Source organism: Squalius cephalus (assembly GCF_949319135.1).
Source record: "Squalius cephalus genome assembly, chromosome: 14".
Lineage (NCBI taxonomy): Eukaryota > Metazoa > Chordata > Actinopteri > Cypriniformes > Leuciscidae > Squalius > Squalius cephalus.
The window spans coordinates 17918721-17934627 of NC_137135.1; the positions used below are offsets into that span (position 1 = coordinate 17918721).

The following is a 15907-nucleotide window of genomic DNA, read 5'->3' on the forward strand; positions in this document are numbered from 1 at the left end:
CAAAACACGCTCATTGAGTAAATAAGGACAACCCTTTTAGACCATGTATCGGGTGCGCCAACCATTTTCCCCGTCGTTAAACTAGCAAAAGTAGATTCGGAAACGCCCTAAGTGCACTTGCGCCATGCGCTTTAGACCATGCGCTTAGATCGTTAAAATAGGGCCCTTTGACTTTATTTTCACATCCCTGAGCATAACGCTGAACTAAACAAACTGTTATTGGTTGCTTTACATGACGGTTAAAAGTCCTCTTCGGGCGGTCCTTGGCCAATGAAAGCTGCTATGGAGTCCAGACCTTCTGCCGTCAGTCTGAAGGTCAGGCTACATGAGACTACCCAAACCTTGACCTCTTGGTGGAAAGTGAGAAGTTTCAGAAAAAAGCCTAAAATGAGTGCCAAAACCTATTCATGAAGAGCTGCCTTCCTTCAGAGTTCAGTTCCAATCCTGCTCCAACACACCTGCCTATAGTTATCAAGTTCTCTTAAAGGGATGGTTCGGAGTAAAATCAACCTAGGGTCCTTTGCACCATGACCTCGAGCCAACCCCCCCCCCCAGAAGCCTTTTTTCCCTTGGTTGAACATTATTAAAGTTAGAGCTTATTTAGAGAAATCAGCCGGCTTTTGTTCACACAGCACGCGTTCCGGGACTGAACACGGCAATGTTACTAGGTCCCCAACCCGGCATCGATCCCGGCATCAATCCCGGGTCGTGTTTGCGTTCACACAGAAGGCACTCTGGCAATTTGCCGGCAATTTCCCGGGTTCAAAGCGCTGTGTGAAAGGGGCTTATGTTGTTAACATTTCGGAAAAAATAATAATTCGTTGTTACTCTACATCCTTATGTATACACTACTATATCCCTATGAGTACAGAACCTATTTGTACTACCGTATAAGTTTGCCACCATTCTGGGCATTATTAGTGGGGTAATTTATGAGATACATCCTTGGATCCGTTAGCGCCTGCACTAAGCCATCCGGCTGATTTCTCTAAATAAGCTCTAACTTTAATAATGTTCAACCAAGGGAAAAAAGGCTTCTGGTGGGGTGTTTGGCTCGAGGTCATGGTGCAAAGGACCCTAGGTTGATTTTACTCCGAACCATCACTTTAAGGATCTTAATTAGCTGGTTCAGGTGTATTTGATTAGGGTTGGAGCTGAACTTTGCAGGAAGGCAGATCTGCAGGAACAGTATTGGGCACCCCTGCCATAAAGACTTTTTCAGCAGCTGCAAATAAGAAATCAGTGGAAAATGTCTCAGTATAGTTCATAGCACATTTTTTTATTTAGCTACCTTTGTTTTTTTTTTTGTTTTTTTTACTAATATCATTCAATGAAATCTCTACATACATAATTTATACAGTATTTAGAAGTCTTGTTTGCTCAGTTGACCGTGGGTACGCTGCACCTATGGCTCTCGTTGAACCTCCGCTGCAGGGTCAATCATACTTGCCAGTTAGAAGCAAGTGCCCTTGATTTCTGAACTCTGTTGTAAGTGCAAGTGTAAATTGTTTTGTCAGCAGTGCCGTGAGACTGTATATTTCTGGACTAACAACCCAGGAAGCAATTAGCAATTGTTTGTTTTGAATTTTTCGTTGTTTTGAGTGGTCGCACATAACACTTCAGACATGAATTGAGAGCCAAGTGGTAGGACAGCATGGCCTTATCTCAGTGGGATGCCCACAACGGGGGGTTGTGCTCATATTTTAAAAGCTAATACCATGTGTCTACTTCAATTTGCAAGGTTTTTCCCAGAAAAAAACAAACACAAAAAAAACCAGGAAATTAGGTTCACATTGCTTAGCTGAAAATCAGGATGTTGCTAATAAACTCCAACTGCAGGTTGTGTATTTAATATGGTACATTCTTGTTATGCATTGAAGTAATTTGTTGGGGATTTTATAGCTTTTTAAAGTGTAATCAGGTAGTCCGTCTTGAGGAGCTCTGCCAATCAAATTTGAGAACCAGAACCAGGGCTGCTTTTCCCAAAAGCATTGTAAGCCTAAGTTGATTGTAGAGACCATTGGTGGCAATTGTTCACCGATCAACTTAGGATTGCGATGCATTTGGGAAATGCAGCCCAGAACTTGTACAGTATGATAATGTTTTTGCTATAGCTTGGGGCAAGTTGTCACACATGTTTAATAGTTATTTTATTTAAAGTTAAGTAAGTTACAGAGTAATTTATATAAAGTTAGAATGTATTGATTAGTATTAGTTTTTGTTGGCTAAACAATGGTTTGATATTGTTATCTTTTACATTTTTGATGTTTCATATCTGTTTGACTGCTTAAAGGGATAGTTCACCCAGAAATGAAAATTGTCATCATTTACTCACCCTCAAGTTGTTCCAAACCGTATGAGTTTCTTTCTTATGTTGAACACAAAAGAATATATTTTATTTAGAAGGATGTTAGTGACCAGACAGTTGACGGTCACCATTGACTTCTATAGGAAAAAAATAATAAAATGAAAGTCAACGGCTATACCGCCAACTATCTGGTTATCAACATTCTTCAAAATATCTTCTTTTGTGTTCAACATAAGAAAGAAATTCATACGGTTTGGAACAACTTGAGGGTGAGTAAATGACACAATGTTGGAGTGAACTATCCCTTTAAATTCGGCTGAAAAGCCTATAGTTTGTCTAATCCCATTGTGACAAGCCACTAAATATAAATGTGTGTTGATTTACCTTTTTTCATATCACTGTACAATAGCTTTTTTGAAGTCAAGACTTATGTGCTTATATAGAAATAATATAATTCACCGGAGGGGGAAAAAAGTGCCATGCCAACTAGCTTCAGTCTCCCGTTTGTTGTAAACCCCCTAACTGAGACAAGCAAATGACCCTCTTTATCATCATTTGTTCTCATAGCTGTCCATGAGTAATTCTGTTTACCATACATCTCTGTGGGATTCTCGTTAATAATATGCTATATTATATCATCTCTCAACGGGTTTAGGCACAGTTATACGCGAGGTGTAACAAATGGGTCATGGCAGCTCCTTGCCGGTTCACCACAGCCGACCATAACATACATAATTCCTTTTATGGTTGATATTGCTGACCGTATAGAGACGCAGGAGTGCCTTCTGGTGATGAATGACCCTGTCAATAAGGAGAGCCTGCCTGGAAGGAGCCGTAGCCGCTCATAGCCATCATTCGGGAGACTCTTTGCGCGTGTGTAGCCGGTGGGAGGAGCCCGGTTTCCTGCGATTGTCTGCCTGTCTGTCTGCTCTCGCTCTGCACTCATTTCTCTAAAGTTGCGTTCTCGAGACATACTGCGTCGCAGAGGACTGCGCGTCGAGACAGTAACACTTGTTTCTGATATCAATATTTCTTTTGTGTCTCCTTTTGGTTTCTTTCAAGATGACAGAAGAAAAGAATGTTCGACATTTAAAGCTGGTATGTGAGTATGTGGTCGTATGTCTCGCTGTGCTGTAGTTAGTTGCGCTTTGGACAGGATTTAAACTCTGTCAGACGGAGGGTAGTTTAATGCATCCTGAAGTAAACTAATAGCGGAGAAGTTTTAATAATTCTTTGAACCAGGGCTGTGTTGCAAAACCTACTGAGCTGCTTACCTAGACGGTGTTTTGTGGCATCGTAGGCGCTTCGAAATGCTGTCTATGTAGTGGACTCGCTAGATATTGAGAACAACGCACTACAGTCGGTGTGTTTTACTTCTTAACCTGCCAGTTCGCTGTTGCGCTTTATTTCGACGTTGTCTAGATAAACGTCTGTTTTGTGATGCTGACTAACATTGTATTGTAGCGATCAGCAGTGATGTTCTCCTGTAGACAGAAATAAAGGGATGATTAATGTCATTATGTGAACATTTGGAGGATTTGCGCATATCGTTACCATTGCGTCAAAACATCCCTGAGAAACTCAGCGTTTCTTTTAGTATAGACTTCATAATAAGAGAAAGGACTAAGGACAACAATACTGTGGCTTTTAAGTAATAGTGTCTTTAACGTATAGATTATGTTTAGATTTAAATTTTATATTTTTATTATTTAATTTTTTATTAGGCTATTTCTTTGTTTTTCAACACCTTTGGAAACTTTTTATTGTTTTATTTATTTATTTTTCAAAGATGTGGTTTTAACCTGGGATCCGGGGCCCACTAGAACATTTAAAGGGGGCCACAACATGTAGCCTTGTAAAATAATTAAAATAAATTAGGCTACATAATAAAAAAAGACTGCACCTTCATAAACAAGTGCCATATGTAATGTGCATTTCTTACTCTAACTGTAAAACATCTTTATTTTATTTATTTTGCGTTTAAGGGACATATAGTTAGTATATGCTACTTGTGATCAGCTACATTGTTATATGAGTCTGTACCTTTCGGTGTTTATCCATTTATAGTACATTTATAAACATAATTTATATGAAATTGAAATTCATTTAACAAGCCTACCTGCCTGAAACTGTATCACTATAAAAATGTCGGTTGTAGTTTTTTTTATTATTATTATTATTATTTATTTATTTTTTAATATTAGCATTACTCACTGGTTTTTGATTGTTAAAACTCGTGCTACTTTTCCAAATCAGAGCATAAATCCATAAACGGCGGTTTGGATCCGTTTTTATCACAGGACCTCAGCTAAATTGTTTTCATACCTCAGCTGTTTTTGATTTGTAAGTGATTGTTTACACTTCTTTGTACAATATAATAAGCGTGGTTCTTTTGTTGAGCTTTTATCAAAGGCTGTCAAAGTCCTTTAACAGAAAGCAGGTATTATGGGGGTTTGTTTGTTCCTCTGGCATGCAGAACACCCTGTAGGCAGACCCCGAGTTGAAGGTCATTAAAATGTCATTTAGCAGCTGTCATTTTTTAAATATTTTGTGGCAGATTGATCTGATTTGCGTCTTTGATGAAAGAGCAACACTGTTGGCTTACATAGCTCATAGTGCTAAACCATTTAACATTTATGACCAGAATACATAAAAGTGATATTTAGTGTCATGTACACCATGGCTGTCAGTCCCTTCATGTTCTTTTGTACAGACTTAGATTACTGCCTGCTAAAATATGGACCGTTAGCCCTTAAAAAAACATGACTTTTATTCCACTGCGACTCTCTGAGCAAAACAAACAGAAAGCGTGAGCATACACTTGTTTTGGAAGCACCTCATTTTTACGCTCCTGCGACTCGTGACATGACACGTCCTCTCAGCTGAATTACACATGAATAAGAGCGTAATGAGATGATGTGAGGTTCTGGGTAACAGAAGGCTAAATGGGTTGAACTGTGCTTCTTTTGTGCCTCGCCATTGTTTTTGCGTCTAGGACATGAACAGAGGCATGATGGACTATTGTGTGTTCAAAAGGCAACCACAAATTGACATTTTGTCATTTAATTGTATAATTGTAATTGCGCCTGCTGGGGGAAAAAAATCTTCACTTTAAACCCTAAAATCATATTATTATCATTTTTTTACATTATCCTTTGATGAATAGAAAGTTCAAAAGAATGGCCTCTATTTGAAATAGAAATCTTCTGTATAAAATTCTTCTTCCTTGCTGAATAAAATTCATTTATATATAGACATATATTGCCCATCCCTAATCATAATCATAGTCTGAGTAGCCTAAATGATACGTTGTGCATTACTATGCTTAAGATGCATTGCAATTCCTAAATCATGAGTTTTTAAGCAGTTTAACCTCCCTTCATTGGCAGCAGGGAGGTGTGGCTGGATTTTACGAGTTTGCATTGTTGTCAGCATTCCATGAGCAACTCTGTTATAACCACAGTAAACAGAAACAATAACTTTTTTCACAGCGTTCAGAGCTTGCACCCTTCCTGTCGTTAACAGTTAGAGGGATATTTTTAGTCTACTGTACATGCAAACTTTCTGTCCAGTACTGCAGATGTGCTCCATCTTTCACTCCGTTATTTGTCACTGATGGTGAAATGATCTGTTGCATCCATTGTGGCTAGTTACACAGAGCTTGTGGCGCTATTCAGCTGCTGCTGATTCTGCATGCAAAAGAAATCATATTTCACCTGCTTTGCTTGCAGGTTGAATTGAATTGCGAGGAGATAAAAATGAGTTGCACAAAAATTGCCTGGATTCTGAATGCATTCAAAAACAAACATACGGTGCAAGTAGTGTAGGTCGATTTATGAATATATATATATGACCCTGGAACACAAAACCAGTCATAAGTCGCACGGGTATATTTATGGCAATAGCCAGCAATACAAAATTATAGATTTTTCGTAATATTTTTCTTAAGATCTTTACTTAATATCCTAATGCCAAAAATCATTAGGATATTAAGTAAAGATCATGTTCCATGAAGATATTTTGTAAATTTCCTACTGTAAATTTATAAAACATTTATTTTGTGAGTGAATGCAGCACAATCGCGAACATAAATGGACAATTTTAAAGGCGATTTTCTCATTGTGTTCGATTTTTTTGCACCCTCAAATATCTCGGCCAAATATTGTCATATCCTATCAAACCATACATCAATAAAACGCTTTTTTATTCAGCTTTCAGATGATGTATAAATCTCAATTTAAAAAAATTGACTCATGTGTCTGGTTTTGTGGTCCAGGGTCACATATATACAGTATGTATATTTAGTTCCATGATGTGCTGATTAAATAATATAATTAATCGCACATCAAATTTGGCTGAGAAATTTACCATAAAAGATCATTTAAAGTCATTATTGTGTTTAATGAAAAAAGCAAACACAAACTTTTAGGCTGCAACGGCCATCAACAGGCATCTGAATTGGTATTTAAATATATTTATAGATCGTTTATTTCAGCTCAGAGGTGGCATGAATGCATTTACACTGCAATTACATTTGCCTAAATAATGCCATAAGACATGATATTCATTTTAAATAGGTGTTAAAGGCATAGTTTACCCCAAAATGAAAAATCTGTCATCATTTACTCGCTGGGGCGTTAAATGCGTTAATCATTTTAACATGTTATTTTTTCCATAACTAACGCGTTAAATCGATAGCCCTGGTATTTATGTATTGTTATTAGAATTAATGGTGTTTATTGTATTGTAGTGTATTGTATTGATGTGGTACTGAAGTGCATTTATCTGAGACAGTGAAGGCTGTGAGATGCAAGAATTTTTGGAAGAAATTCCAATAAAAGTGAAATTGAGAGTTGAATTGAAATAGTAGGGGGATTCATGAGCAGCAGTAGGTAGGGCTGTAATCTCCCAGTCGATTAGTCGATTATTTGGTCGATACGTTCTTGCTCGACCAAAATTCTGATTGGTCGATTTTTTGCCGTGTTCATTTCATTAGTTTTGCCGCGTTCATTTCATCAGGTGGAAAGCACTAATTACTAATGGGGGTGTTTTCAGAGCACCCCTGTTTCACAGGTAACAGTCTGTCTTCAGAACACCCCCCTTGTTTTCACTTCTTTTGGATTAGCCCAACCCACTGGAGAAGAGAGACAGACAGATTGAAGAAAGTAGGCTACTAGAAGGTTTGCTGAATATTATTACTTGATCTGGTTTGTTTAATAAACATTCTTTTTTTTATTATAGTGGACGTGCCTTTTGTGTTTAAGAGTAAAAGCTTTAAGTTAATAGTCTATTCGTGTCTCAGCCGCGAAGCTGAGCTCCTATGTTCAGCCTCGCTCTGTGCGAGCTGCAATGAAATGATAGTGTCTGTCAGTTATTATAATACATATGACAAAAACAATTGTCTAAATTATGTTGCATATTCCTCAAAAGTTCTTGTGATGGTGATATCACTAGTTGACAAAATAGTACTATTTTCGGAAATCATAGGCTATGATATTGCGCGCAGATGCACGTGATGCAACGCTGCAGAGCCGACAGACTCGTGTGTCAGACTCATTTCAGTGCAAAATAATTAGGTCAAAAACAATTTAATATACTGCAAATAGCCTACTAGTTTTTTATGTTTATTTATAATTCATTTAGGCGGACAACAAGGCTACCAAGTACTGCGCACAGTGCTCAGCTAATTAATTTAACTTTTTGTTTCCCTAACGTCATTTTTAGTCGATTTTTAGTCGAAAATTTCAGGACTTTCGTCGACCAATATTTTCTTTGGTTGATTACAGCCCTAGCAGTAGGACATCATATGGTCCTTAAATTCAGCTCACATAGAGCTCTGTTGAGAGCCTCTAGAGGGGCCGGCTGGGGACCGCGTCTGGATTGCACTGGCTCTGAGAGAAGCGTGAAGGGTACATTTTGCACAGGCGTTGCACTGATCAGGTCGCTCTTGCTGCTCACAGAAGGGAGGCGTAAATCTCAGTGCTTTGTAGGGTAAGGTCATTGTGTGCCTAATGAAGTTGTTGCATATTGATCACATGCACCCCTTTTAAATGTTTTATGCAGGGCGTGATGATCCTGTTCAACTCCTTGGTTATTCCACAGTGCTATACTGAGTGTGTATTCAGTCTGGCCGAACCGTTCTAAGAACGGCAAGGAAAGGTTCCAGTTACTGTATGTTTCCCCTTGAGACTGGTACGTCATGGCACGGCACGATTACAAACCATTCCCGTTCTGGAATTTTCATGATAACAGCACATATTCTGTTAGTTGTTTGACCATATTTTTGTTATATAGTTCCAATTAGAGACATGGTCAACCGAAACAACCCTTAGATCAAATCTTCCTGTGAAATCATGAGATGCAGTACTTCCACCTCTGAACCACACTGGATGCTTTCACTCTGCTTTCGGTCCTGGGGCTATTCCTGTACCGCTTCTAACGTACAGTTTGTGTATGTCACATTTCTCAGTGTATTCTGAACAAAATAATGAGGCTTAATTGGATTTTCTGCCTATGTTGATCTCCATCCTGCCGCTCCCAAAAGAGTGCTGAGCTGTGAGACGCTGGAGGTGAGATGGACGGTTGACTCTCACAGGACTGCTGACCCTGAGGCTGGGTGCTCATGTACCGGCTGTTTCACTGCAGCTCTGCCACTTCCTCCAGCAAACAGCAGCTCAGCAGGAAATGGGCTCTGGTGTGTTCGGTGCCAGAGAAGTCTCCATAGAGACCCAAACCACTAGCACATCCATTTCAAATTATGGGATTGTAAGTGCTCTGGGAATGTTTTTAGACCATTCGATAAGCTGTTATAATAAGTAGTGACAGGCAGAATCTGTGGACTTTTTCACATTTTCAGTGCTGATTTGGAGGGAACCCTCTGAAATCCATTCAAGTTTTGCCCTTGGAGGCTATTCATCATTTATGCTGTCAGATTACAAATTTGATGCTATGTCAACATAAACCATTAGATCTTCAGTTGATCAGATGTTGTTCTTTGTTGTTTGACACCTTGGCATTAGTGGTGGTCGATATGACCAAAATCTTATTTCACAAAAGGAGAAGTGCTATTTCACGATAATGATATATATCACAATAAAGTTATATTTTATTTGTATTATTAAAAATAAGAACAAAGAAGCAAATTACAAGCAATAAGACAAACACAGTACAGGACAGGTACAGTAAATTTATTTAACATGTAGTAGGAAATACAGAAATTGAATAACCAAACACTGCATAGTTTTCAGTGTATGATTTAAATATATATTGATTCTTATTAAAGCTACAAAAGTTACTCAGTGAAGAGCAGTGGGTGATTTTCTTTGTCTTTTTTTTTCTTTTGATTAACATTAATGACACAGACAGAAGCAGGTGTATTAGGCTACTGTCACTTTAAGAGCGAATACTGACACATCCTGTGCATGTTAACTTCAGACATAACCGACTGTTTTTGCATTTCGACAATTGTGTGTAAGGGTGTAATGGATCGTAGTTGATCCATGATCCATACAGACCAGGTATCTGTTCGCCACCCTTGTGATTCGTGGATTCATTTCTTGTCTTGTGATCCGTTGTACCACTAATAGTGTGTGTATTTGACCATTCAAGTGCAATAAGCTGCAAAAGAGAACTGAATTGGGGTTGCATGCTGTCTGAGAGAGACGTCCTTCTGTGCCCACGCTTTTGTGTGTTAGTTATCGTGAGTAACACATTGAGTTCTTTTTTCACAGCTAAAGGGCCCTACACACCGAGACGAATATCGGCGCGCGTTATTCGCCAGCGTTTTTCAACGCGTTTTTTGTGTTCACACCCAAGCGATTTTCGCTGACGATGAGCTGAGTGAACATGCAAATTCATTCCCTGACATTAGATGGCGCTTAATGTAAAACAGAAACCACTCCATAACAGTTCTCTTTTATCAAGATTTTTGTAGTCGCTGTCGCGTTTGTCATATAGTTCTTTATGTTCCGACACCAACGAGACCAGCAGCTCTACAATCATCTTGCCTTATGCGTCTTCCTCGTCTTATTTCTTCCCGGCAGTGTAGATGCTACTTGGTGTATATCTTCTTCGCCGTTACGTATGTGTGCTCAGCAAGACCGTTTTGTGTTTGAGCGCCCCCAAGTTGTGTTTTACTGTAACTTTGGAAGCTCCAGACACGTGAACAAAAGCGCCAATCGCATTGGTCGGATAGTTTTTGACGCGGCGCGTCAAACCAAAGAAACGAACCCGAGGCGTTTTTTAAAAAATGACGCTTTTACGCGTGGCGTTTTTTGCGCCAGTGTGCACACTCACATTGGCGCCCTTTGTTTAGTCACGAGGCGTTAAACGTCGGCGAATATCGCGCGCGAAATTCGTCCCGGTGTGAACAGGCCTTTATTCTGCTTAATAAAACTTTGTAACATCATGCATATACGCTATTTATTTTCTCATTCATACATGTTTCTTTATCACTCTAACATGTCAATAACTTTAAGAAGTACTGGATATATTTATATACCGCGATATTAACAATATTAAAAAAATCTAGAACGATAGACGGTTTATGTCTCGAACACAATATATACCGCCCAGCCGTATAGTGTATACCGCTCTGACCACGCAAGGCCCGCATCTGCTCCGACTCTGGGCCGGAGGAGGCAGAGGTGAGCATATGGCTGTAACTGGCTGTGCTGCTGTTGAGGCAGGCTAGAGGTCAGGAGTTTGCTGCCGCGCGCTCATGTATGCGTGTGTCTGCATGCATTCTGTGATCTCACCTGGCATGGTGGTCAGGCAGTGCCGTCATCCACCCTCATCCCAGAACCTCGTCCTCAAGGGCTGGTAAAGCACAGACAGGGTGGAGTGCGGCTTAATGTTATGATTATAGACGCACACAAAGTGTGCTTTTCAACTCTAAAAGACACAAGTGCACCTTTTACACTGTATTAATATTATTGTTGTCACAGACACTTACAGTATTACCTTGATCCTGTAAGAATATATGCAGTGTTTCCTGCACCGCTACTGAATCTACAGCACAGCAAAGAGATATTTTGGCAATCGCGAGTTTGTTGTCTCTGGACCGAATGGGATAAAAAAGGTTCTACCATGAAATAGTGCAAAGAATATAAATAGGCAACACATCTTTTGTTGAGTTGTCTCCATTGGCTGCATGCAAAATCAAACTACACAAACTATTGACTTTTTTTTTTAAGCTGGTTCATTTAATGAATCAGTCACAATATTCACAAACTCACAAGTAATTGCTTTCAAGTATCTCTGTCACTACAAAGTGGCAATAAAGACTTAAACTGTTACAAAAAAAATCTAAAAAGACAAAGAAATTGTTCTTTTGACCTTTCTATTCATCAAAGAATCCTCAAAAAAATGTATAACGGTTTCCACAAAAACTGTTTTCAACATTGATGATGATAATAAGAAATGTTTCTTGATCACCAAATCATCATATTAGAATGATTTCTGAAGGATCATGAGACACTGGAATAATGATGCTGAAAGTTCAGCATTGCCACACAAATTACATTTTAAAATATATTAAAAACAACAGGTATTGTTAATTGTAATAGTATTTCACAATATTACTGTTTTTCGAGGTTTATTAGATAATTCCAGTCTTGGTGACCATAAGAGACTTTTTTTCAGAACCATTAAAAAAAATCTTCCTGACCCTAAACTTTCGCATGGTATACAGTGTGAATTTTCAACCTTAATGTCAACATGAATCGCCGTTTGCAGTATATTAACTTCTATAATTTGATATATTTACTAGGTAAGCAAAATATTTGGTGGAAAATACAGTCATGGGACTTGAATGGCATGTGAGTTGGTGAGAAATGATGCTCTACTGTTATTGGTTGAGGTGGCCTATAGGAAAGTTGAGGTGGCCATTTTGAAGAAAGCAATGAAAACAAGTTAAACAACCTATTTTTTCATAATAATGTGCTTATGAATCATGAGGCATTTAGGAAAGACCAGAGACAGTTAAGAAAGCAAATAAGATTAATGTTGATTTCATATTGACTTTGAACTAGTAACACCCAAATGCTGTACATGCACTGCCAGTGACCTTAGTAGCGTCAGCAATCCATATTTCAGCATACACGTCATCTGTTCTTGACTCATTTATGACCATATAAAACCACAAAATAAATTCATGTGCATAACTCCTTCTCACCTCTTGCGTGTTTACTTTAGGACTCTCAGCAGAAGGAGCTCTGCACATTTAAGCTGAGCTCCATGGATTTATGGCCCTTTGTTAGGAATACAGGCAGAGGCTCAGAAAGCAGGTAGGAGGAAGAGAAGGGATGAAGGGCTGCTCACTCACACTTACTCACTTTGCCATTGTGTGAGCGGAGAGAACGGGGACTCCTACGCTATCCGTCAGCTCAGTAACAGACCAACTTAAGGCAGAGCAGGATTACGGTGCATGACTGAAAAGCTCCCTGCAATGTATGCGATGCATAATCCATGTATTATGAAAACAAACGAGTCATATGTTTGTGTTTCTAGCCGAGGAATGCTATCTTTAGCTCATTGTGTTGAAGCATATTTTTTCCCTAGCTGTCTGTTTGACGGTTGATTATCTCATTCAGTATTGAATAATCATGGAAATCGAACTGCCCTGAATACTGTTTCAGGAAATGCATCACTACTAATACAGAAACTTTTGTGTAAAATAAGTCATATTTTAAAAAAAGAATCTAACCTGCTGAATTTTGCTACCATACCTTTAAGATTTCTATATGTAAATGACATTTTGATTGGCTAACTTTGGCATGCACTGATGCTCTTTAGAAGTTCAGAGTTGTACTGAATAGGTGTTGATATGTAAACTTCAGCGGACATATGCTAATGTATTTCTGCTTATGACATTATAACCATGACCATTTCTGATTGGCCCATTTTGTAGCTTCATTTCCATGCTATGGGTGGGGAACCTTCAACTTTGAAAATAACTACCTTGTACACTACCAGTCAAAAGTTTGGAGTAGGATTTTTTTTTTTTTTTTTTTTTTTTTTTTTTGAGAATTATAAATTTATTAAGCAAGGTCAAATTTAATTGAACAAAAGTGACAGTAATGCAAAACATTCTATTTCAAATAAATGCTGTTCTTCTGAACATTCTATTAATCAAAGAATCCTGGAAAAAAAAAAAAGTAACATGGTTTCCAGAAAAATATTAAGCAGCACAACTGTTTTCAACATTGTTAATAATAAGAAATGATTCTTGAGCATCATCAGTGTGACACTGAAGACTGAAGTAATGATGCTGAAAATTCAGCTTTTATTTTAATTTGTAATAATATTTTATAATATTACTGTTTACTGTAGTAAGTTTAATAATTTAGTTTAAATAAATGCAGCATTGGTGAGCATAAGAGACATTAAAAAAAAAACATTAAAAAAAATCTTACTGATACCAAACTTTTGAACAGCCGTGTACTTACTAAATCAGAATAGCAAGAAATGGCATGCACCTTTAATTTTTGCATTAATTGAGTTGCTAAGTTGCAAAAATCTGAACAGGCTCATAGAAGTGCTCTGACTTTTGATCTCAGTTTGATTGCCAGTGTTTAGTCCATGGTGAATCCACAGTGTTAAATGTGAGGCCTAGGGTGTTGAATGAACATAAAATATAATAGTTAAACCCGTTGTGCTACTGTACACAGCGAGTCTATGAAAGAAAACAAAAACAGCTTGACTGTGAGGGGGGTGGGGGGAAATAATGGCCTTCTCAACTCAACACAAATGGAAATGCATAAACGGAACAGCAAGACTTTGACATTTCAACAAAAAGAATCAGCAAAACAATCAAAGTCAGCCAAGGAAAACAATGCCTTCTCCCTACCCCATCCCCAGAGGAAATACCAAACATTACAGCAGCGTATAAATAGCATCTCCTACAGCCGAGTACAGGAGGGGTTCTGCTTCTCTGGGGGGCTTTGGAAACACGCCAACATCTCCAGCACGTCTGTCTTGCACTTCCCTTGCACTCTTTATTTCCTCGCTATCTGCCCTCCTTCTGCATGGGTTAGCAACCTTGTAACACCTCACAAACAGCCGTTTATTTATTAATAAGGAGCTGCACTTGTGCGGAGAATGTTTTCATATGGGTGCTTCAATGGGGGAGTGTGTATATGGACATTGACCCGAGTGACTTACCAATATATAATATAATATAAGGCATTAGTGCATGAACCAGAACGACTGTACATTCTTTGGGTGTTTCTTTAACTTGTGGCATTTATGTTCCAGAAGTTAGTTATTTGTCATGAAAAACAATTCATTTGTCTTTCTTTTTTTCAAATTCTTTCTTTTTTTTCTCAGATTTAAGCTCCCAGTCTTGGGAACTTGGTTTTCCATGTCTTTCTTTTTTTTTTTTCTGCTACTTTTCAGTTGTTTATATTTGTATTTATACGACTGATTTAATTTTTATTTTCTTTAAAGTAAAAATTGTACTGGCTCCACTGGTAATAATCTAAACAAAAGGTAAAATAATCATTAAGCATTTCAATATTTTTTTTTATGTAAAATGTTCTATACATGCACTCTCAGGAAAAAAAAGTACAAAAGCTGTCACTGTGGCGGTACCTTTTCAAAAGGTACACCTTTGTACCTAAAGAGTGCATTTAAGTCCCTCAAAGGTACATATTGGTACCAAACGTGTACATATTAGTACCTAAATGGTACATATTAGAACCCTTTTGAAGGGTACTGTCCAAATGACAGCTTTTGTACCTTTTTTTCTGAGAGTATGTCTACTTGTTTTATTGAGGAAATAACACTTGCGAGCAGAATATTTTAATTGTGCATCATTTCTAATCAAGCTGTAATTTAGTCAAATTATGCTAAATGTGTGAAAATATGTGTAGGCTATTTAGAATATGTAAAATACTAACTGTGAAATTACTCTTAGCAAGACAAAGGAGTTGGTCATTTTATTAAAAAAAAATTCTGAAATGTAATTTCCATAGCCATAATTTCTATGACAGTTCAAAATAAATCTGTTGAGATGTGGCAGAATTCTCTTGTTTGACATTTTAGTGTGCACATTTAATAAGTAAGAGAGAGAGTGTAAATTGCATTTTAATATATTAATTATTTCCACAGGGTCCACAGGGCCACGTGTGCCTTTAGTTAAAGAAACACCCAGATATTGATTCAAGCTATTAATCTTCTCATTTCCTCTTACCCAGAGGAGATATCTGTTGGTACAGTTGGTTCATGTTCACTGCTGGCCTCTGTGGCTTAATGATGAAACTGAAGGAAACGCCAATCCCAAATCTTTCTTCAGTAATATTTCTCCTATTAAACACTGTGCTTTGCTTGTCTTTCTTGCCAATGATCCAGGGTTTAAAAGATGGATTCTCTTGATCGCTTTAGCTCTACTCTAATCAAAGGCCTCAGTGGATTATCCATTATAGACTCAGGGAAAGAGTAGGTATGAAATTTACATTTTCAGTAGAGTTGTTTATTTTAGGAATTTCACCAGATGGGGTTCATTGACTAGGTTTTAAAAAAGGTGACCTCTCTCTATTATACGTTTCTGAATGAGAAAGGCCAGCATGCAAACTCAAAAATCATTTTAGTTTAGGACCT

General features: G+C 38.0%; 1 protein-coding gene across 9 annotated transcripts in view; it reads left to right on the top strand.

Moving 5' to 3' along the window:
• mid2 (midline 2) overlaps window positions 1–15907 on the top strand; it is a 102718-nt gene that overhangs the window by 12378 nt on the left and 74433 nt on the right. For 4 of the 9 annotated variants that reach the window (XR_013823502.1, XR_013823503.1, XR_013823504.1 and 1 more), the window contains exon 1: window positions 3238–3406. The exons of 3 other annotated variants lie outside the window; for them this stretch is intronic. The gene's annotated coding sequence lies outside the window, so the exon portion shown is untranslated. Of the gene's footprint in view, window positions 1–3185; window positions 3407–15907 lie in introns of those variants that run through there. 2 more of the 9 variants (XR_013823500.1, XR_013823501.1) reach the window with 2 other exon arrangements.